Raw genomic sequence first — 22,717 nt, forward strand, 5'->3', positions numbered from 1 at the left:
CAGATGCAAAAGTTTTGTATACAAAACAAAACGTCCCTGTTTCGGCTACAAAACGTTTTGTTGTTTCAGACCTCCATTTTGTGGTGATCTCTGAGTCAGTCTACATTCTGTGTTTGACATCTCTTTGAATTTCCCACCCTTCCAGCCTTCTGATCAGTGACCTAAATTATGGGCTGACCTGCTGACAATTCCCTCCTTGTTCCCCAATGGCTCTTTTGCTTCTTCCCATTCTTTACTGACCCCACATTGGCCAGGGGAAGGGTTGCTAACCTATGGGGTGCTGGGTTCTGCTGTTTCTGTGGTGTTCTGAGTGTAGATTCTCTGGTAGCATATGGGAGTGGATTCTTGTTTTTCACTGAAAATCTCATATGCTACCAGAGAATCTACAATAAACACCTCAGAAACAACAAAACCCAGTACCCCACAGGCTTGTGGGTATGGGGGTGGTTGGCACCCTATGTGCACTACACAACCCCTCGCTCTGGGCAACCCCAGTGCCCCCCAAGTGGAATTATGGGGCTGCTGGAACCTCCATTATTCCCCATGGGAGAAATCTTAAAGACATGTAAACTTCAACAAATCACAAAAGATCAGCCCTTTGCCCAATTCCTTTGAAATAATTCTGGAAGTTTCCTTGCCCCCATTGAGCACCACCACCCACCACACTCTGCTCTGGGTCATCCCTTTCCCCTTGATTTGAAGCAATACATTTACTGGAATCCCCATTATTCCCTATGGGAAAATTCTTAAAGATGTGTAAACTTTAAAAAAATTCACACAAAAAATCAGCCCTTTGCCTAATTCCTTTGAAATTTGGGTGGTAGCTTCCAGCCATTGGACACTACCACCACCACCCACTCTTTTTGCCCTGGGGCCCTTTTTAAAAATCCAAATCGATTCGGATTTGGAAAATTTGGCTACAAAACAAAACAGGGCTGATTCGGATTCAAAAAATTTGGGTACAAAACAAAACGGGGATGTTTCGATTTGGATACAAATCGAAACAAGAAATTCCAAAATGCACACCCCTACTCCCTAGTGAAATAAGAGCCTCCCCATCTCTGATGGCTTTTTAAAAGTCTCTAAAGACGCATCTGTTCACCCAGGCTTTTAACTAATATTGTTTTAATGGTTTTAATGCTGTTTTAAAATATCCTTTAAAAAATTTTAAATTGTAATGTTTTAAACTTTTCATTTTTGTTTTAACTAATGTTTTACTTTCTGTTTTTATTTTGTTGTAAACTGCCCAGAGACATAAGTTTTGGGCAGTATAAAAATATGTTAATAAATAAATAAATAAAAATAAAATTTTTGTTGTGGCCTGCTTTAGAAGCTCAGACGCAAACTCAGATTTAATATTTGAGTTTTGAAAAAATTTTCAATGCCATTTTTATTGTATGGAATTGCAAAGACAAATTCAGTCATACTTCCACTTCCACTTCAGTCATACTTCTTTGGAAGAATATTCAAAGCTGCCATTTTTGAGCAAGACTTAGCCCAAACAATCAATAATGGTTCTTAACCCAAAATGAGGGACCAGACACATGACTGGAAATGAATGAGTATTTGAGTATTATCCCTAGAGGAAGTGTAATCTTTCAGAAAGAACAGGACTAGGTGCTCGACTGAAATGGATGAGGGATTGAGGAGAGGGGTGTCAAAAACTGGGACAGGGAATAAGCTTTATATAGTACCTTGGATCAAGAAAGGGTGCTGGCAAGAAGGGAACAGATAAGAAATGGAGACCACTGAGTGGGTCCATACACATCTAAGAGATATATACAAGGGGGGGGGGGTATCTACCCAATGCAGCCTCTTCTATGACTGCAACACCATGATGGGGGTGGGTAGGGTGACACTTCTGATTAAACTCTCCGTTCTTTTACAAAGCCTGAACTCGGAAGGGGTTTGTGTTGAGAGTAGATGTATTTCACTATTTGATGAACTATCCAGCCAAATCCAAAAGAGAGGAAGGAAAGTGAGCCACTCCACAGAGGCTCCCTCTGCAGGACTATTTGGTAAAGTGTTGGCCCCAAGAGTGCGCTCTCTCTCTCTCTTACACACACACACACACACACACACACCACACACCACAGACAGTGGTGGCTCTACCCTTTGAGAGGAACAAGAGTCATCAGTGTTGAAGAAAGCTGGCAAGATGAGAGGTGGCAACTTGGCTCAGCTGAGGTGTCATCATACTTCCCTTTCTACTTCTATGCGCACAGCTGAATTACAATGGTGGCCTAGGGCCTTTTGTTTAACCTGCACCACAGCTCTTTACATCTGGCCTAGAATACCATGTAGACATGGGACACCATCTTCTAATGATTGGTCAGTCACAACTCAAGGCATATTGTAGCAGTTAATTATCTGTACATCTGGAGATCCTAGAACTACATCAACATTTCCATTCTTAATAGGCTCATTTCACCATTATATTTTCCTTGACATGCTAGTAATATCATACCACAATTACAAATAACAGGTGAAATAGTATTTTGCAGAGACAACAAAGATGCCTTCCCACTGTATTTCAGAGAATCTTACAAATTACATATTCATTGTGTGAACAGATAATGAGACCAGATTAAATCCTGGGCAAAACCAGTGTGCCACCCAAAATAAAGAAGAGTCTGATTCAGTTCCAGTGACTAGAGTAACACAACATATCTGTGACTTGAAACTGAATGCATTTCATGAGCAACATGAATACAATTTTCAGAGAAACAGTCTTTGTAGTGTAGCTTGCCTTAGGCAGGAGAATTTCTACCTTATAAATTATGCATTTCCTTCAGTAGCTGACACATTTTCTTTTACCACTTGCAAAATGTCACACACAGTCTGGTTTGTAAAGGTGAAACAAGCGGACAAAACTGCATTATTAAAATTCAGAGCAGAAAAGAATTGAAATCAAATATGGGCAAAGCAATAAAGTCCTTTTTTGTCAGAGGGGGAAAAAACCTCAGCAAGCTTGCTCTTAGGAGCACCTCTAAGATGTATTTGGAAACCAAACCTTATATCTGCATAAGTATGCTTCCTGTGTCATCTCCATTTCCAGTCTGACAAAAAATAATAGGCACAAATGCTAATATAGCAACTGAGGCAGCATTGTGGTGCCAAAGCAGCCCAATAATCTGCCCTTTAAATACACACCACAGGCCTTTAAATCCTGTAGCAAAGCATTGCACCTCTGTGGAATGAAAAGGAATTGTAACTTAGCACATTAAAAACAAATTTTAAAAATCATTAAGTTAAAACATGCACACACACCCCACAAACAATCAGCTACAGCATCAGATTCTTCCATGGTCCAGATGCAGTCATATCACTTCACCTTCTCTGTACCATCTCCATGACAACCATGTAATTTGGATGCTAAAATCACTACTGAATTTATGCTTAAATGTAGCTGTGTTTAAAAAATACAGCACAGAATACACCAGAGTTCTTGTAAAGAAAGGCAGGCTTGTATATGATGGCTGGTGACCAAGATTATTTTATAAAAGATAAAGCTGGTAAAGTGATTATGTGTGTCTAATTGTTACCCACTCAGAGCCTTTGAGGGCAGGGGTGGGCTAAACACCCAAATAATTACACAAATAGCCCTCCCTTCATTTTTAAGACTTGCTTCCCATCATTCAGATATATACATATACATTAATTTTGTTCTCTGAATGATTAAGAAATTATGAAAGTAATTAGGTTAAATTAGGATTGATTGGGAGGAATTATCTTTATATCCCAAATTATCTGTCTGGGAACATATTGTGGAATGCTTATCTATGCATACATACAATTATATATTTAAGAACACAAACTGTAGATACCTCAAAAGAAATCAGATCCTAGTGACTGCAGCTTGAAGTTAATGCATCAAATATTAATAATGACTGTAACACTAATGAAATGCTTAACCAAGAACAATATTACATAGGATGCCACAGAGATGAATGAAGTACAGATCAAAATGAACATATTGTGATTCCACTTACCAGAGCCAAACGCTTTCCCTCAGAAATGCAGCTTGCTTTTCTCCTCAACAATCCATGCAAAATAATCAGCAGCTACACATAAGGAGTCATCCCCCATGTCTTTCTAGACTTTCCTTTTATTGTCTTTTTTCCCTCCTCCTTGTAATGGGTCACACCTCCTCAGCTTTCCTTCAGGTGTCAAAAGATTGCTAGGAAGCAGGTTGCAGGAAAGACGGGAGAGGAGAAAGGGAGAGGGGGTTGAGAGATGAAAGGGAAGATTGAGAATGATGGAGCTGGCATTCAGTGAAAAAGCAGAGGGAGAGACCTGGTGCATATGCCTTAGGATGAATATATAGTGAAGGACCAGCAAACAATTTAAATGGGAGATACTACAGCAAGTGTGAGCAAATAGCTAAGAATATTTAACATTTTCCTCAAAGATCTGAGGGATGCTCTGCCTTCTGCTAGCCAATCGGATACCTTGAAACTAGAACTTGGACATGCCTACAGAACAGGCAAGCTGTCTTTAAGAAAATGGGATGCATATATAGGCATATATAATAACAACCTTGGTAAAGACTCACAAGAATCTTATAGGGCCTGTGAATCCTCCTTCCCAGCCTCCCTAACAGTGTTGCACAAAAGGAGGTTTCACCTGGCTTTTAAATGCTTTGGGTTTTCCTTTGTGTGATTGTTTCCTGTTTTGTTGCCTTTTTGAACTGCACTATGAGCCTTCTACATAAAGCATGCATTTCCCCCTCCTACAAACAATATTTTACCATACCTTAGCTATAAAGACAATGTGGATGCAGGATGCATTGTACTGTGCATAATGTCTGCATGCTGATAGTGTCATTGGAGAAACCATTTATCCATACAGTTAGCAAAGAGTGTCTTGAGACTGGGCATGGCAAAGGAACAAGTGTAGGAGCAGGTTGTGAGTTGCTTCTTCAAACATTTCTCAATTTGAAATGGCCTACGAGCATCTGACCCATTTCTTCTTATAGTGCAGGAGCTTAATACAAAAAGATTTAGCTACAAGCTGCATATTTCAGGGATAATATAATATCTATGGAAGTGTGCAGATCACCCAGAAAACACTCTTTCCCACAGCTCAGATGGAGCAGGTAAGAGTGACTGAAGTTATTAGGACTACTCATGTATAAATGTGTGTAATTGCATCTTTATGATAAAAGACAATGAAATTGAGGACATCCAGACATGTCTTCCCAAGGAATCATTGCTGCATGGACTAGCCAGGTCCCATCCTTGAGGACATTATTACTATGGGCATTGAATATGACACTGTGGCCATCCCTCTCAAGAGTAAGCACAACCTCTTGGCCAACTTTGTCCTAACAAAGATCTGCTGAGATAAATATGAGACATTTTTTCAGGTTAATTCTGTTCATGTTGATGTCTTCAACAGAAGTGAGAAGTGTAAACCGGTCAAAAACAAATGTGAAGAGAAGTTATTATCGAACTGTGTGTGGGTCAGTTTTCAGCGAGCTGGTGATCTTCATGTAGCGCCTTTCCATATATTACCCCACAGCTTCTGTCTTCAGTTCATTACATCTCTTGTTTGTTATAGTATTCTAGAGCTTGGATTTGTACACCTCAATGGAACCAGTCTCAAAGAATAAGTACTTTCAGGTATTAGTGAGATTACCGTTGGCTGAAAACCTATATATGGAAGTGAAGTTCACAGTGCCATGTGAGATGTCTGTAAAAACTGTGATGAGGCCTGCTGAGTTTGTGCAGCAAAGATTCTTTGGCAATATATTTTGATGACTATCCCAGCTCTGGGTCTTCTATTGTAAAGACACAATTATGCAAATTTATTCATGAGTAGTCCTGTTGAGTTCCATTACTTTTATCTGCACCCTCTGGATGTGTGAAACAGTGTTTCTTGGTGATTTGCAAATATCCATATGTTTCATACTTTCCATCTGAAACATTGTGGTGGATAGAAATTTAATACTTTGGCTGTACCTGACAGGCTCCTGCATTATTGTGTCTACACCTGTTCCACCAGAGGCGGAGCTACCATTGAGCGGTAGGGTTCAATGAACCTGGGCCGCCAGTGGGAAGAGCTGTGCAAGACGCCCCATCACACGCACATGGGCATGGCTCGATCTCCAGAGGGCCTGCCCCAGTCCTCCTGAATGCTTTCCCAGCCAGTGTTTGCTGGCTTGGTGCAATTATTTAACTTCATTTCCCTTTCTGGAGGGAGAGGAAACAAAATAAACAGGGCTAGAAATGAGCTCTGGAGAGCTTGCTTGGGCTCTGTGGAGCCCAGGCCATGCCACTTTTGCATGTGATGTCATGCACACGTGGGAGTGCCTGGTGTCTGGAGAGCCCTGAGTGAGCTCTCCAGAGCTCATTTCCAGGCAGCATTTGCTGGCTGCTGCGTTTACTTTTCCTTCTCTCCCTCAAGGCCACATGCATGTGATTTCAGGGCCCGGCAGGGCCACTGACAGGGTGGGACATGGGCTGCCATTTGGCTGGCTCTGCCAGTGTGCTCCACACCTGTATGTACTCAGGAACGTCCTGGGAGTGACTTCTCCATCACCTCCTCCTCTCTCTTCCTTTTCCTCTCAGAATGCTTCTAGCTCTCTCTCTCTGAGCACCATGCTTCTATCGGTCTCTCTGACCACCATGAAGCCAGCAGTTATGGTATACCACCCAAGTGGTTCTCTTACTGGGTCAGCGAGCCAAAAACACCACCAGTGGAGAAGTTTAAAAAGGCTTTATTTGCTCTTCAGAGCAAAGGTTCTGGTCGGCTTGTGCCCAAGTTCCAGAACCCCGACTATCAGTCACAGCAGACTTTTATACGTTACAAGTCACATTATAAGACACGTAGGTAGGTAACATCCTCATAAGCCCACCTGATAACAGTGACATTCCATCCGTATCTGTTTCTTGTGTAAGTTTCTTTGTTTGCGCAGCAGTTTCAGCTTAAGCAACCAACCCCCTTATATGGCTATATGCAGCTGTACCCTTCCTTGGGTTCAGCCTAGGGTTAAACATAGAGTTAGTATGGCTAAGCTACCTTTAATTATTTTTGTTATATCAGTTAGATATAGGGAAATCCTCCTGTTACCGGGCCACTCCTCCCCCTGGACTCTATTGCCAAGATGGCTGCCGGAAGCCTGGGAGCAGCTCCTGGCACCAGGAGCACCCAGACAATTAGAGAGTGAGGAAGGAGATATGTGCTTGCCCTCCTATTTGCTGTCCTATCCTGGTAGGGCTGGTCATGAGAACAAACTGTGTGTGTGTGTGTATGTGTCTGTGTATACACACACACACACACACACACACACATCTCTATGGGGTACTTGAGCTGAAGGCTTGCAGCAGAATGGGCCAGGCTCAGACTGGCCTACAGGGCAACAGCACATATTCCTGGTGCGCCCCACCCGCGGGGCTCCCCTGCGCCCTGCCGCACTCAGCAGCAATGAATACTCCCACCCTAAATACCCATTCTGCTCAAAACCCGGCGCCCTCCCCACATACATTCCACCGCCCTCTCAGTGCCTCCAGTCTGGCCCTGGAAGGGGCACACTTGTTTAAAAAGATTGGGAAATCCTGCTCTAGGCTGGAAGTGTCTCTCCCTTGTGCCAGCTTGAAACCTCCTTTAGTCTGCCTAGCAACTGCTTAGGTCATCTCTCAATTCTTTGCCTAGAAACAAAGCCTTTGGAAGGATTCATCTTTCCTTGTTAATCCAGAGGTTTTTAACTGAGACCATTCTCCCTCCTGCTGCTCATTGCCACCAGAGCTGGATTCCAGTAGCAGCCGGTTGTCACAGCTAAGGGCTAGACATTACAGGCTGTGCTGGAATCAATTTCCCAACATGGTCTTTCTCTCCTTTTTCTTTTGTATTCTATTCTTTATTAACAAGAGTGGAACTGAAAAGTGCCTTATTTTGCTGGTTAGCCTGTGGTGGTGGTGGTGGTGGCGGCAACCTATGCAAGGCTACAATAATGTTCTTTGGGTTTTGTCAGCTGTGATGCTGCAGACCAGTCCAAAATGTTTCTCAAGCATTCTCTCTTACAAATGTAAGAGAGAATGCTTGAGAAACATTTTGGACTGGTCTGCAGCATCACAGCTGACAAAACCCAAAGAACATTATTATTACTATTGCTGTTGTTGTTGTCATCATCATCATCATCATCATCATCATCATCATCATTTATTTATTTATTTACACAGTCAGACAGGTGTTATTGACTGGTTTGTTTTATCCAGACATCAAGTCCTTCCCAAGGACCTGAGATGGCTGAATTTTAATATCAATGTTGTTGCTGTTATTATAGATATTGTCACAGAATATAGGCTGTTCCCATTAAAGTTGCTTTTTGTAACTGGCTGATGGTGATTTCTGTGGCTCCTATGGTGCTGAGGTGCTCTTCAAGTTGTTTTGGAATTGCACCTAGGGCGCCAATTACCACTGGGATTGTTTTGGTCTTCTTCTGCACAGCCTTTCAATTTCAATTTGTAGATCTTTGTATTTGGTGATTTTTTTCTATTTCTTTTTCTTCTATTCTACTGTCCGCTGGTATTGCTATGTTGATTATTTTAACTTGTTTTTCTTTCTTCCTGACTACAGTTATATCTGGTGTATTGTGTGGCAGATGTTTGTCTGTAGTCGGAAGTCCCATAATATTTTTACATCTTCATTTTCTACCACTTTTTCAGTTTTATGGTCCCACCAATCTTTGGCTACAGGTAGCTTGTATTTTTTGCAGATGTTCCAGTGTATCATCCCTGCTACCTTGTCATGCCTTTGTTTGTAGTCCGTCTGTGTGATCTTTTTACAACAGCTGATGAGGTGGTCCACTGTTTCATCTGCTCCTTTACAAAGGCGGCACTTGCTGTTTGTTGTTGATTTTTCGACTTTTGCTCCTATTGCATTTGTTCTTAGTGCCTGTTCTTGTGCAGCCAGTATTAAACCCTCAGTTTCTTTCTTCAAGTTGCCATTCGTAAGCCATTGCCAGGTCTTGATGATGTTTGATTTTCCACTTATATTGTGCAAATATTGACCACGCAGTGGCTTATTTTTCCATTTTTCTGCTCAGTTCTTGACTTGTTCTTTCTTGTAGGCCTGCTTTGTTTCATTGGTGTTTAATGGTTTCTCGTTATTGACCATTTTAAGTGCATCTTCTTCACTGTCCCTGATATATTCTTCAAGGCCTCTTTTCTCCTCCTCTGCTGTTTGATGGACTTGCAGCATTCCTCTTCCACCTGAGCTGCGAGGGAGGTATAGCCTATCTACATCACTGCAGGGGTGCAGAGCATGATTGATGGTCATGATTTTCCTGGTCTTACGATCTAGCGTCTCTAGCTCTGCCTGAGTCCAGTCTATTATTCCTGCAGTGTATCTGATAACTGGTATAGCCCAGGTGTTTATGGCTTGTATGGTGTTCCCGCCATTGAGTTTGGACTTGAAGATTTTTCTAACTCTCCTGATGTATTCACCTCCAATTTTTCTTTTAACTTCAGTGTGTGCAATGTTATCAGCCCGGAGAGTGCCCAAGTGTTTGTAATGTTCTTTATCTTCCAGGTTCTTGATGTTGCTTCCATTGGGCACTTCTATTCCTTCTGTTTTAGTTATTTTTCCTCTGTTCATTATTAATGCAGCACACTTGTCTAGTCCAAACAACATTGCTATATCGCTACTGAATATACGGACAGTGTTTAGCAGTGATTCAATTTTTGACTAGGACTTTCCGTATCCGAGCTCTTGTGTGTTTAGTGTTGCTGCACTGTACATTAGTTGGTTTGTTTCTTGCAAATTATTGGTTGTTATTTCTGCAAGTGCAGCACTGACATCTTTTAATGCCTGAGCAAATTGTTTTTTGGCAACTGTTTTTAGAGCTGGTAGTCAAACCTTGGTGGTTGTTTGATTCATGTGCTCAGTTATTTTTTGCTTTAGTTCTTGTTGCTTTTCTGTTAAACGGCACTGGGGGTTTTTAGGTTAAGGCAAAGGGGAGGTTGCCTGGTTTTGATTTTGAAACAGTTCAGCAACAGTGGCATCCTCTATTTCCAGCACCTCCTCCACCTGCGCCTGAGCAACTTCTTCAGTTCAGAAGATATTCTTCCATATCTTGAGCCTGTGTTGGTCTTTGCAGTTCTTCCAGTTCAACTTCTGTGAATACTTTATTTCTTATTATGAATCTTCTCTGGTCTGCTAGCTTTTGTTCTGTTATTTATGTATCTGGATGCTTCTCTTTCCAAATTTGGTACATTCTTTTAAAATAACCTCTTCTAGTTGGACTAGACTTGTAATAGCAGATCATTATGTCCTTGTTGGCATTTTTCATATATTGTTTCCAGTTAAGCGATGTTTCTTCCAGTAACCTTGCAGTCTCCAGCCCTGGTTGCTCAACTGAAGATCCTAAGTCCTGTAGCCCACTTGCCACCATTTGTCCAGGGACTCCAGCACCTGGCATGTTCCTTGCTGACCTGGGCGATGACCAATCCAGTATAGAATTATTAAAGTTACGTCTCACCATATTGTTGATGGGAGAGGCACTCTTTGGCTCCTCTGGTGAGACCTGTCCAATATGGTTGGAACTCTGGCATAGCTCTCACCTTCCTCAGAGCACGCAAGCCCCACAACCACACCAAGGTAGTGCCTCACCTTATTATTATTATTATTATTATTATTATTATTATTATTATTATTATTAATTTGATTTGTATACTGCCCTTCCAAAATGGCTCAGGGCAGTTTACAACGTGCAGAACATGTATCCATAAATCTATGTTCTTAATGTTCATGGACCATGAATTGTCCCCTTTGCTAAGCAGGGTCTGCCCTAGTTTTCATTTGAATGGGATACTACATGTGTGAGCACTGTAATATATGTGTGAGTACTGTGATATTCCCCTTAGGGGATGGGGCCGCTCTAGGAAGAGCATCTGCATGCTTGCATGTAGAAGGCTCCAAGTTCCTTCCCTGGCATCTCCAAGATAGGGCTGAGGAAGCCGCTGCCAGTCTGTGTAGACAATACTGAGCTAGATAGTCAGACTCAGTTGAAGGCAGCTTCCTATATTCCACTCTCCATATTTTGCCTCCTCTTTCCCTCCCATGGCTCTAACGCTCCACAGTAGTCCTTCGCTAAAATCCTTCCCCACTCCCTGGTAACACTGCATCCACAAGATTCCCCCCTCCCCTTAGTTTCCCCTTCCATGTCAACAACTCTCCCTGCTCTGCCTGTCCTGTCAGTCCATATCCTGTTTGCTCAGATATGCAGTTGCTGTCAAGTTGGTATTCTTCCACATTCTAATAGCTTTTTCTTCTGCCTATCCCCTCCTGCTATTTAAACCAAGATCACTGATTTGCAGTTAATCTTGTCCTTCCATTACTTCACTTTCATTTCTTCACTTTCATTACTCCTTTCATTGTCTTTCAGCTTCCTCAGTAGGCTTCCTCAGTTGATTTCTGCTATTGTCACAGTGGGCAGGGAATGGTTAACTGTGCTTGATGTGAGACTGTAGGTGGGGGATGGGAAGGATTAGTGCTTTAACAGCTTCTTTGCCTCCTGCATGGAGCTGAGAGTGTTGGAAGGACTCCGGAAGTGGACAGAAAGAGCAGAGGGAGCATGTCCCAGATAAGCCTGCCGGCTTTGTCCAGGACCAAGAGTGCGGAGCTCTGCTTAGGCTATCAGGGTTTGCGAGACAATGACAGCATCCTCTGAATATAAAAGTATGGTGAGATGTTTGTCTGCTGATTTTGGTGGATGATGGTCTGGATTGCTTAAATGGGGAACAAGAGAGTTAATATAAAAATTAAATAGCAGCGGAGCCAGGGTACATCCCTGTCTGACTCCCCTGAATGTTGGTATTTCCTTGGTGAGATGTCCCTGAGCACTGCAATGCACCCCTACATGAGAGTTTTCATTAGGGTTGTGCGTTTTGTATTTTTTCTGTTTTGATTTGTACCAAATCCAAATCAACCCCATTTTGTATTTTGTCTGAAATTAAGCCTTCCAAATCACCCCAGTTTTGTTTTGTATCCGAATTAATCCAAATCTGAATCTGAATTAAGTCAGATTTAAAAATGGGTCATGTGGTCAAGAGAATGGGTGGGAGTTATAGTGCCCAATGAGTGGAAGCTGCCACAAAAATTTCAAAGGAATTGGGCAAACTGCTGATTTTTGGTTAATTTTTGAAGTTTGTGCATCTTTCAGATTTTCTCCATAGGGTATGATGTTGGTTTCAGGAAAAGTATAGCTTCACACGGGGTGGGGGAAAAGGGTGGCCCAGAGTGGAGTGTGGTTGGTGGTAGTGCCCAGGTGGTGCAAGGAAGCTACTACAATTTTTTCAGAGGAATTTGGCAAAGGGCTGATTTTTAAAGAATTAATGAAGTTACGTGTCTTTAAGATTTTCCTTATAGGGTATAATGGAGGTTTCTGCAGTCCCATAACTCCACTTGAATGGCACTGGGGTGGCCCAGAGCAAGTGGCGGTGTAGTGCACATAGGGTGCCAACCACCCACATGGGTTGCCAACCCATGAAGTACAGGGTTTTGTTCTAGAGGTGTTCTGAGAGTAGATTCTTTAGTAGCATATGAGAGTGGATTCATGGTTTTTCATTAAAAATCTCATTTGCTACCAGAGAATCTAAACTCAACACCTCAGAAACAACAAAGCCCAGTACCCCAATGGGTTAGCAATCCAGGGGGTTGGTTGGCACCCTTTGTACACTACACCACCACTCACTACGGGCTATCTCAGTACCCCCCAGGTGGAGCTATGGGGCTGCTGAAACCTTCATTATTCCCTATGGGAAAAAATCTTAAAGATGCGTAAACCTCAAAAATTCCTACGAAATCAGCCATTTGCCCTATTTGTAATCTGGGTGCACCAACCTTGGGGCACTGCCACCCAACCCACTATTTTGCCCCTGAAGCCCTACATAACCAAGTTGAAAGAGTGAAGAGAATGACCAATGAGCCAGTGTGGTGTAGTGGTTAGAGTGCTGGACTAGGACCAGGGAGACCCGAGTTCAAATCCCCATTCAGCCATGATACTTGCTGGGTGACTCTGGGCCATTCACTTCTCTCAGCCTAACCTACTTCACAGAGTTGTTGTGAGGAGAAATCTAAGCATGTAGTACACTGCTCTGGGCTCCTTGGAGGAAGAGTGGAATATAAAATGTAAAAAAATAAATAAAAATAAAATAAAACTGCCTTGGTACTATGGAACAGCTTCAAATGTTCATTTAACTGGAGTGAGCCGTAGCCCAAACAAATCAGCCTACTGTTCGGAATTGTTGAGATTTATCATCACTGCATTTAAGAAAGTGCAAAACCATGGATCACGGTTACAAGAAAGAGAGAAGCAACTAAGATTCCTGGGGATGTCAATAGATTGACAGGTGTGTTCCCCACCCCCCCTCCTGTAGTCCCATGTGGATGACCTGTCTCTGCAATGGCAAAAGTTGTGAACCCCTGGCTTAGACATTATGTCCCACCAAATTACATTGTGGCCTAAATTACATTAGACTGCTCAACTTGGGCAACAAAACTTAGACACCACTATAACTCATAAAAATCAGAAGAAAAACAAAATAGCTCTTCAAAGGAGCCCTGAACAAGTCAAGAGATTCTTTCTAAAATTTGGGAAAGAAAAACCTGTGTAATTTCAGAACTTTCCTAACCAGCTTCTCGAAAAGCTTCTCCACACAATTTATACCATGGCTTTTAGCAAGAGCTTTGGAATTGCATTGAGCTCCCAAAGATATTTGGGTATTTCTGTCTCAAAATGCTGTCTTCCAAATCCCTTTGCAAGGTCAGTTTGCATTTCAATCACACTGAATACAACACTTAACTAAACTATTCATGCTCAACAGTTTTTGCATATCTTATCTTCTGCTAATCACTCAGTGCCTCAGCTGGAGTGGAGAGAGTAAGAGAAGTCAATTTGAATTGCAATGCTTTTCCGAAGAACAAAGCATTCTGTCGGAAACACAGTCATTTTGATTTGGAAACAAAAATCTCTGTTTTTTAATTCTTGATTTTGTTTTGGTTTCAAAACCTCCGAAATTGCCATTTTCGGGCACAAAACATTTTGTACCCGAATCGAAATGCACAAGCCTAGTTTTCATGTAGTTTAAACATCAAAAGAAGTAAATGGCGGTCTACTGATGATCTCAATAACTTACACCAAAGTTTCTCTCTGGGAATCAGACTGAAAGCAGATCTAATATCAATAAATCCTGCATATAGAGCAGAGATAGATTTGGAAGAGTATTTTTTTAAAAACTAAATGTTGTAGTATTTTTTACTAAACGTTGTAGTATTAAAGCAGGTTCCATAATGGAGCAACCTGTGCAGAAGCCAGTTTGCTCTTCCGCCAGGATATTTTCAGAATCCATCCAGTCCCATAAATGCTCATATAGGTGCCTAGCATACATCTTGCTTACTATACTTAGAAGACTAATGGGTCGATAGCTTTCACATAGCTTCCTTTCACCCTTTTTATAGTTCGGGATTATTATTGCCACTCCCCAGTCCTTAGGGACACATGCAGTCCTGTCAACAAAAGATAAGAGAGAGGCCAGGACTGGGCCAAATTATTTCCAATTACTTCTGCGATATGTAGTCATTGCCAGGGGCCTTGCCAGATTTAAGCTGCCTTGTCAAGGCAGTATTTCAGTACAAGTTACTGGTGGTCATTCTGACAACTGACTCACATCCAGATCTAGGCTTGTGATAGCTGCTTCATCTTTCTTGTACAATTTACGGTAATACTCCTCCCATATAGGTGCAGGTATCATACAATCAGGGTCGGATAACCCACGCGGCAGATGAGAGGCAACCATATGCCAAAACAGGGATGGATTTTTGGATCTTGATGCTGCTATCAGTTGTTGCCAAGAGAGTCTCATGGAGTCTCTCTTTTGCTGGTACCTCCCTCTTGCCTGAAGGGGCTCTGGTTATGCACCTATAAGGATCATAACATTTCCAGGCAGGTATTTCAGACATAGATATAAGATGATAGGGAAACAATATTACTTAGAGTTTTGACTGGATGCATTCCCCCTCTTGTGTTTTATTTTTTTAAAAAAGACTGGCCTTTGTTACTTTGTAATTCCCAGTATAATCAATAGTAATAAGAAAATGCACATTCCTTTGAGACACATCCTGTGTCTCAGTTTGAAGCCTGCTCTAGGAAGAGCAGAAGCAGCTTCAAGAGGTGAGCAAGCTTTTCTAAACAGAACAACATCTAGCCTTTCCCCCCTTCAAACTAACTAACAGGAAGGCGGGAGATTTTGAGGGGCTGGTTTCTCTTTAAGGGATAAGTCCGTGTGTGTGTGTGTGTGTGTTTTATTTGCCAGGGCTAGCATTTGCCAGGGCTAGCAAACTCCTATGTTTTTGTTTCTCCCTGCCTGGAGGGGGGTGGAGTCATCTAGGGCTGTGGGAGGCCCCACATTCCTTTGAGACACATCCTGTGTCTCTGTTTGAAGCCTACTCTCTACATACGAGGTGAAGGCCTGAGAACATTGTGAACAGAGCATAGCCAACAGGGATAGCAAACAGGACATTGGAGTTTTGTGGGAGTTTAGTGGGAAGTGTATGAGGAAGCCTGGAACAAACCCTTGTGATCACAAGGAGCTCGGTGGAGAAGAGACGGTAAGTACAAATCCCTTCCTCATATAATTACTGATCTGTCCCTCATATTATTGAGAAAGGCTGTTTGGCCCATTGCAGCTGAGACCTATTCTTCTAATAAACTATCTCTAAATACTGTAAACAGCCAACAAAACCAGTATGAAGATAGAAAGTCAGCAGGGGAGGGGGCACTTCCCATTGTATTGCACAGAGTGCCATATGTATGACTGTTTGCTCCATGGGCAGAAGTCATAGGTGTGTGCTTGGTGCAAGGAGCTCCTGGTTCTCAGGGAACAAGTTCGTTCCCTTGAGACCAAGGTGACGAATCTGGAGAAGCTCAGAGAGACAGAGAGGCATGAGGATGTGGTAGAGGCATCCCACTCCAGGGCTGAGAGCTCCTCTGCTGTCAAGGAGAATGAAGGTCTTGGGGAAGTAGGACATCAGTCTGAGGAAGACGGAAATGCTCCTTTAGAAGGGATACCTTCCATAGAAGATAAGTTTATATCCTCTTGCACAGGGGATATACCTCCTGTGGGTGGGGGCTTCCTTGTAGTGGGTGATTCAATCATTAGAGGTATAGAGAGATGAGTTTGTGACCCGGATGTTGACCGCACGGTGGTGCGAAGGTTGCAGACTGGTGCAAAGGCTGCGGACATCACGCAGTGTTTAGATAGGCTCTTAGGCAGTGCTGGGGAGGAGACAGCTGTTGTGGTGCACGTTGGCACCAATGATGTGGGGAAAATGTGGTTGGGTGGTCCTGGAAGCCAAATTTAGGCTGATCGTATTGAAGTCCAAGAACCCCAAGGTAGCATTCTCATAAATGCTACCTGTTCCACGCGCAGGTACAGTGAGACAGGCAGAGCTGAGGGGAGTCAATGCGTGGATGAGAGGTTGGTGCCAGGAGGAGGGGTTTAGATTTGTTAAGCACTGGGATACATTTTGGGGCAAGCAAGGCCTGTACAAAAGGGACAGGCTGCACTTGAACCAAGATGGAACCAGACTGCTGGCACTTAAAATAAAAAAAGGTTGCAGAGCAGCTTTTAAAATTATGCCTGGGGAATAGCCGACAGGAGCTGGACAGTATCCGATTCAGCAAATGCCATCCATTAAAGTGCGAGGGTGCAAAGTGGAGTCCCCCAGGGATCTGTACTGGTGCTTTTTAATTTATTCATAAATGATCTAGAAGTAGGGTTAAGCAGCGAGGTGGCCAAATTTGCAGATGATACCAAACTCTTTCGGGTAGCGAAATCCATAACTGATTGTGAAGAGCTCCAAAAGGATCTCTCCAAATTAGGAGATTGGGCGACAAAATGGCAAATGTGGTTCAATGTTGGCAAGTGTAAATTTAAAGTGTAAAGGTGTGCAATTCAGATTTTTGGTGTTTTGATTCGGATCCAAACCAAAACACCCCTGTTCTATTTTGTATCCGAATATGGCCCATCCGAATCACCCCTGATTCGATTCGGATCCGAATTAATCCGAATCCGAATCTGAATCTGAATCGATTCGGATTAGAAAACAGGTCCCATGGGCAAAATAGTGGGGTGGGGTGGGGTGGTAGTGCCCAATGGGTGGAGGCTACCAACCAAATTTCAGGGGGATTGGGCACAGGGCTGATTTTTGGTGAATTTTTGAAGTTTTAGTGTCTTTGGGGCACATCGGGGGCATAACGTGGGATCTGGGACAAAAGAGTGGGGTGGGGTGGTAGTGCCTAATGGGTGGAGGCTACCACCCCAATTGCAGAGTGATTGGGCAGAGGGCTGATTTTTGGTGAATTTCTGAAGTTTATGCGTTTTTAAGGTTGTCCCCCATTAGGTATAATGGAGGGTGTATTGCTTCACGTCGGGGGGAAAGGGGTGGCCTAGAGCGGTGTGGGGTGGGTGGTAGTGCCGGGTAGGGGCAAGGAAGCTACCTGAATTTTTTCAAAGGATTTGGGCAGAGGGCTGATTTTTGGTGAATTGTTGAAGTTTACACGTCTTTAAGGTTTTTCTTCATAAGTTATAATATAATGGAGCTTTCAGCAGCCCCATAAGTGCACTTGGGGGGTGCTGGGGTGGCCCAGAGCGAGTGGTGGTGTAGTGCACATAGGGTGCCAACCACCCCCATGGGTTTCTAACCCATGGCGTACAGGGTTCTGTTGTTTCTGAGGTATTCTGAGTGTGGATTCTATGATAGCAAATTAGAGTGGATTCATGGTGTCTCATTGAAAATCTCATTGTCTGGGGGCCCACTGCCTGGGCCCCCCCCCGAGGCAAGTCACATGACTGATACTACCAGCGCCCCCCCACCCCCCGGGCTTCCTTCAGTTGTATTCCTCCTCCGAAATTGATGTGAGTGTTAAGACCTGGAGCTACCAGAACAGCATGTCTTTCTCTAGTACCATTAAATGACCATCGTCCACAGCCCCATTTAAGATTTCTTTACTTCATGAGCTGAGCTTCAGTGGGGGGGGGGGTGCATTTTAAAATCTTGTCTCTGGGCCCACTCCAACCTTGCTACACCCCTGAATGGAGCACCAATTGTCTGCAGGGGAGGTAAGCTTTTTTTAGCATTCCTCCCCGTGTGCCTTCAAGCCCTTCTCACTTATTGTGTGAAAGGGCTGTGTTTTATAGCTGTTTCCCTCGTAAATACAAAGCAATCTTGTTTGTTTAACTCTAAGAGGCCCTTCTCACGGATCGGTGAGAAGAGCCATGAGGGGGCTTGCAAGGAGAGCGGGCTAAGCCCACTCTCCCCGCAGACGAGCAGTCAGTCTGCTCCAGGCGGCTGCAGTGGCTGCCCACACGACTGCTGGCTCTGTCATGGAGCCGGTGGGGGCTAGGGAATTTGGGGGCTGCGCCTCCCCCCCGGAAGCTCCAGCATGCCCTGCGCGAGTGTGCAGGGCATGCTGGAGAGACCCCCGAGCCGGGAGGTGCTTTTCAGCCTCCTGGTCGGGGGTCTCCTCATGAGTAGCCATGGCGTGGAGCCGTGCCGCAGCTACTCACAATCAGAAAAACTGGGTTTGCGGAGCGCTCACTCCGCCAACCTGGTTTAACTGCCGGGCTACTTAAGTGAGTGACCTGCTTAAGAGCCACCGGGCTCGCAGCCGAGCCCGGTGGTTCTCATGATGGGAGGAAATCGGGCTAGCCTCTGCTAGCCCGATTTCCTCCCATCGTTTGAATAGCCTCTAAGACTTTATTCCAGAAACTTCATTTTTTCATTCTCCTTTCCCTCGCTTTTCTTTCTGAATGCACCCCACACACTATCTACAGGATCCCCACTGGAGAAAACGTCTAATCAGCAAAACATAAAGGACTGCTAGATAGAATACAACGGTCAAAAATCCCAGCAGTTCCTTCTTCTAAGAAAAACCAGCTGTGTGCCTCTCTGTGTGTGTGTGTGTGTGTGGGTGTGGGTGTTGGTGTGGCTTAGAGCATAGACGCAACAGTGGGGAGGCGTGTGCATAACTTTCCCCAGCTCACTCCTTTTCACTACAACTCCTCCTTACACAAGCTACTTCTTGTCTGTGAAATTGCAGATAAATTTGTGACACTCATCTGGAACTCTTTGTGGGGAAAGCACCTAGGAGGGGAAGGAGTAAGCACTCCTGACTGTTTCTTCACTCCAAATCGCTCCTTTCTGAAGCTGCTGTTTCTTGGGTGAGGGGCCAATTCAGGTTTTGTTACAGCAATTTGCATGTAACATGTAGCTCAATCTTTAAACATTTACCCCACACTCCCTATATTTACAAGGCTTACAATCTCACAGTAACCGAAATATATTGATCTACTATATATTTGGCAAATTTGTAGAGGCTGCAGAGGGCTTGGGCCCCCCGCAAAACCTTTAATGGGGGGTGGATCTTCTTTTTCCCACAGTAAAAGCCATGTGTTTGTGGGTGGGCAAAGCAGCGAGGCTTCAAGAGGCCAGGTCTTGTGGGATACCATTTTTTTGCCCCAATTCATTCTGAGGATAAAAATGGCAGCCAGCTGCCAAGAAGGCCTATAGTGTGCTGTTGCCTTCATAGGTCTGGCGTTAAAGAAAAATTAAAATGGACACCCACACTGCCACCATGCCTACTGCTGGAAAGTCTGGCTGAAACTTAAGCATTCATCCCACCCCCAAACCAGCTATTTTCACCACTTGCAATGTCTGCAGCAATGAGGGTGCATTTTTGGACCAGCACCATTACAAACTGATAAATAGCACCAGGATTGAGTGAGATCTAGCAAGCTTCCTCAGTCATGCAACTTAGTACTTTCCAACGTACCTCATGAACTCCTGTATCTTCCTCAGAGTTTCTGATGGCTGAGTATGTGTTTGTATATGAGTGTGGGTCTGTATACCCTGCTAAATGAACAAAGAGGCATATTTTTAAAGTGGTGATTCTCTTTATTTAGCGGGGTGGAGGGAGCAAATGGCCCTATCCAACCCCAGCACATTGGCTATTCCTGGTTGTCTTATGTTTTTTTTAGACTGTGAGCCCTTTGCGAACAGGGGGCCATTTTATTTATTTATTTATATTTCTCTATGTAAAATGCTTTGTAAAATTGTATATAAATAGAAGTAGTAGTACCAGCAGTAGCAGAAGTAATAGTCGTATGGGAGCATATTTTCTAGCACAGCGTAGCTACCCCCTCTTGGATGGTGCTTGGCAAGGCCTGTTAGGCATAGAGCTTCCTCCACAGACAGGAAGTTTCCCTTGGTATTTCCCTTGGAAGTATTCCTTCCTGGTTCCATTCTTAAGTCAATTCAGTTCTATGAAGCAAATTGAAGGATTTTGTGATATTCTGATGAAGGCTCTTTGGCCCCATCTAGTGCCCACACTTTGAACTGGTGCATCAACCCACTGGCATGGCAACCGATTTTCATTACACGGAGGGAAAATTAGACTACTGCTTTCTTGGGGGGAAAATATACAATTTGCATTTTGTATAGAATGTTCAAGTCATTCCATGGGATCCAAATCCCATAGCTTTCAAGGCATCAGGCAAAGAAAAATGGGGGCTGATTCCCCAGTCCCTTATTCTTGTGGATTGGAAAGATGGGTTAACTTGTTTGCACTAAGATTTTTCAGAGCAGTAAATTATCTCTTGAGTTTTCTCACATCTAGAGCAAGGTCTTACGAGCTTTAATGACTAGGGAGCATGGATGTCCCCCCACCCCCACCCTGAGAAACTCTGTTCCTTAACCAAAATTATTGATATGTTATGCTGAATGCATGTACAATCTGTGTACAGTTTGTGCAATGCAGATTTGTATGCACATACAGATGTTCACACATTATGTTCAGTATACAAACAGCAGCACACTTCCTGTCTGTGCCCTGCACTTGAGGAGACGTGTATCCAGGTTCACCTTTAAAATGCAGGCCTGTACAGTCTTTGACATAAAATTCGGACATCAGATACTATATAAAGTCTGCACACGGCTCAGGAGTCACTCTTTCCCAACGTAAATTTTCAGGTGTTATCTTGAAGAGAAAGGCGGACAAGGAAGTGCTGAGATGAACCGAGAAAGAAAAGCTGTTCTATCAGTATGGATCAAACTAGAAAAGGGTACCTTAAGGTTGCAGAAGACATTTTTTTACATAGAAACATAGGAAGTAGGGATGTACAAAATATTTTGATGTCGAAATGTTTTGACTCGAAATGGTCCGTTTCAAGCTTGAAACAAAACACCCTTTAAATAAAGGGCCTGTTTCAAGCTTGGAACAAAAAAACAAAAAAACAAAAACAAAAAACAAACCATTACAATTTGAGCAACATTTGTAAGGCCTGTTTTCCACTTGCTGATTGGTTTTCTGGCACCAGCTTGAGATCTTATGGGGACTTGGGGAAAAGGTTTAAAATTTGCTAAGAATTGCCTGCTTGCCCATTTCTTTTGTGGATTGAGTGGTAGGTAGCATCCATCATGCCCTACTACACAACCCACTTTGGTGTCCCTAGGAGCTACCCATGGGGAACAATGGGGTGTTTTGATTTTCCCCATTGTTACCTATCATAGGCGCTCTTACCCCTAGACTTCAGGGCCAAAGTCCAGGGCCTCCACAGCCCCTGCCCCCCCCCATCCTCTTTAGTCTGTCCTGGGTGGTGTGGTCACCCGGCAGAGGGGGGGGCACCCAAAGGCCTTTAGGTCCAGGCTCCAAAATTACCTAGGTGCACCTCTGTTCCCTATGGCTGAAACACTCGAAATGTTTTGGGTTTTGTTCCATCGAAACAAAATCCATTTTGTGTACATCTCTATTAGGAAGGTGCATTACACTGAATCAGACTATTGTCCCATCTAACCCAGTATTGTCTACTCTGACTGGTAGTGGCTTTCCAGGTTTTCAGACAGAAGTCTTTTCCAGACCTACATGGAGCTGCCAGGGATCGAACCTGTATGCAGGGAACTTCTGTATGCAAAGCAGATGCTCTGCCATTGAGCTATGGCCCATTTTCAGTGACTTCCAAGTTATCAATGTCCACAAATCAAGGGCATAACAAGGCTGGAGTGGGTCCTGGAACAAGTGAAGATGGGCCTCTGCCCCCTGCCCCCACCTTCTTCTCCTTCCCGTGTCTTTGCTCCAGAGAGAATGGTAAGGAGGACACAGTGAAAAACAAAACATTCTCAGCATGCCCTTTCTTTCACTTCTGTGAAAATAATATCACATATTCCTCACGCAGTGCACACCCTCTCCCCCCGGGCCCAGGGAGATTTGTCCCACCTTGTTCCATTATAGCTACATCCCTGCCACAAACCCATTTATCCTCCCCCCACCTTCTACTATGGCTCTGGCCAATCAGCTTTTGGCCAGAAACTGCAGTGCTTATCATCAGAGTCAATCTGACAGTGATTTAATGCTCCCTGTGATAAAGTAAGTACAGCCAGGGCAGAGAACGCTTTCCCCAGGAAGGCTGTATCCAGGCAGAATCCCCATGCTAAGTATAATGTGTAGAGTACTCTACCAGTAAGTACTTCACATATTTAAAAGAGAAATCATTTCCATTTAAAGTTTCGGGAGCTGCTGCCTGTAAAAAAAAAAAAAGCACTACAGAGAGTGGCAAATATTACTGTATGGCGCTTGTAGTATAAGGTTGTCCATATAGAGAAATTAAAATAATTAAACCTCTTCCCTAATCCAGAACTGGCTTGTGTTAACAATCTC

The 22,717-nt window shown here is 43.6% G+C and overlaps 1 protein-coding gene across 5 annotated transcripts in view; it reads right to left on the minus strand.

The window, feature by feature from the left end:
* Nucleotides 1-4,351, minus strand: part of PSD2 (pleckstrin and Sec7 domain containing 2) — a 121,081-nt gene extending 116,730 nt beyond the window's left edge. For 4 of the 5 annotated variants that reach the window (XM_053248331.1, XM_053248332.1, XM_053248333.1 and 1 more), the window contains exon 1: nt 3,993-4,351. The gene's annotated coding sequence lies outside the window, so the exon portion shown is untranslated. Of the gene's footprint in view, nt 1-3,270; nt 3,330-3,992 lie in introns of those variants that run through there. The other variant, XM_053248330.1, reaches the window with a different exon arrangement.
* Between the last annotated feature and the right edge of the window lie 18,366 nt (nt 4,352-22,717).

The sequence above is a fragment of the Hemicordylus capensis genome, chromosome 4, assembly GCF_027244095.1.
Source record: "Hemicordylus capensis ecotype Gifberg chromosome 4, rHemCap1.1.pri, whole genome shotgun sequence".
NCBI lineage: Eukaryota > Metazoa > Chordata > Lepidosauria > Squamata > Cordylidae > Hemicordylus > Hemicordylus capensis.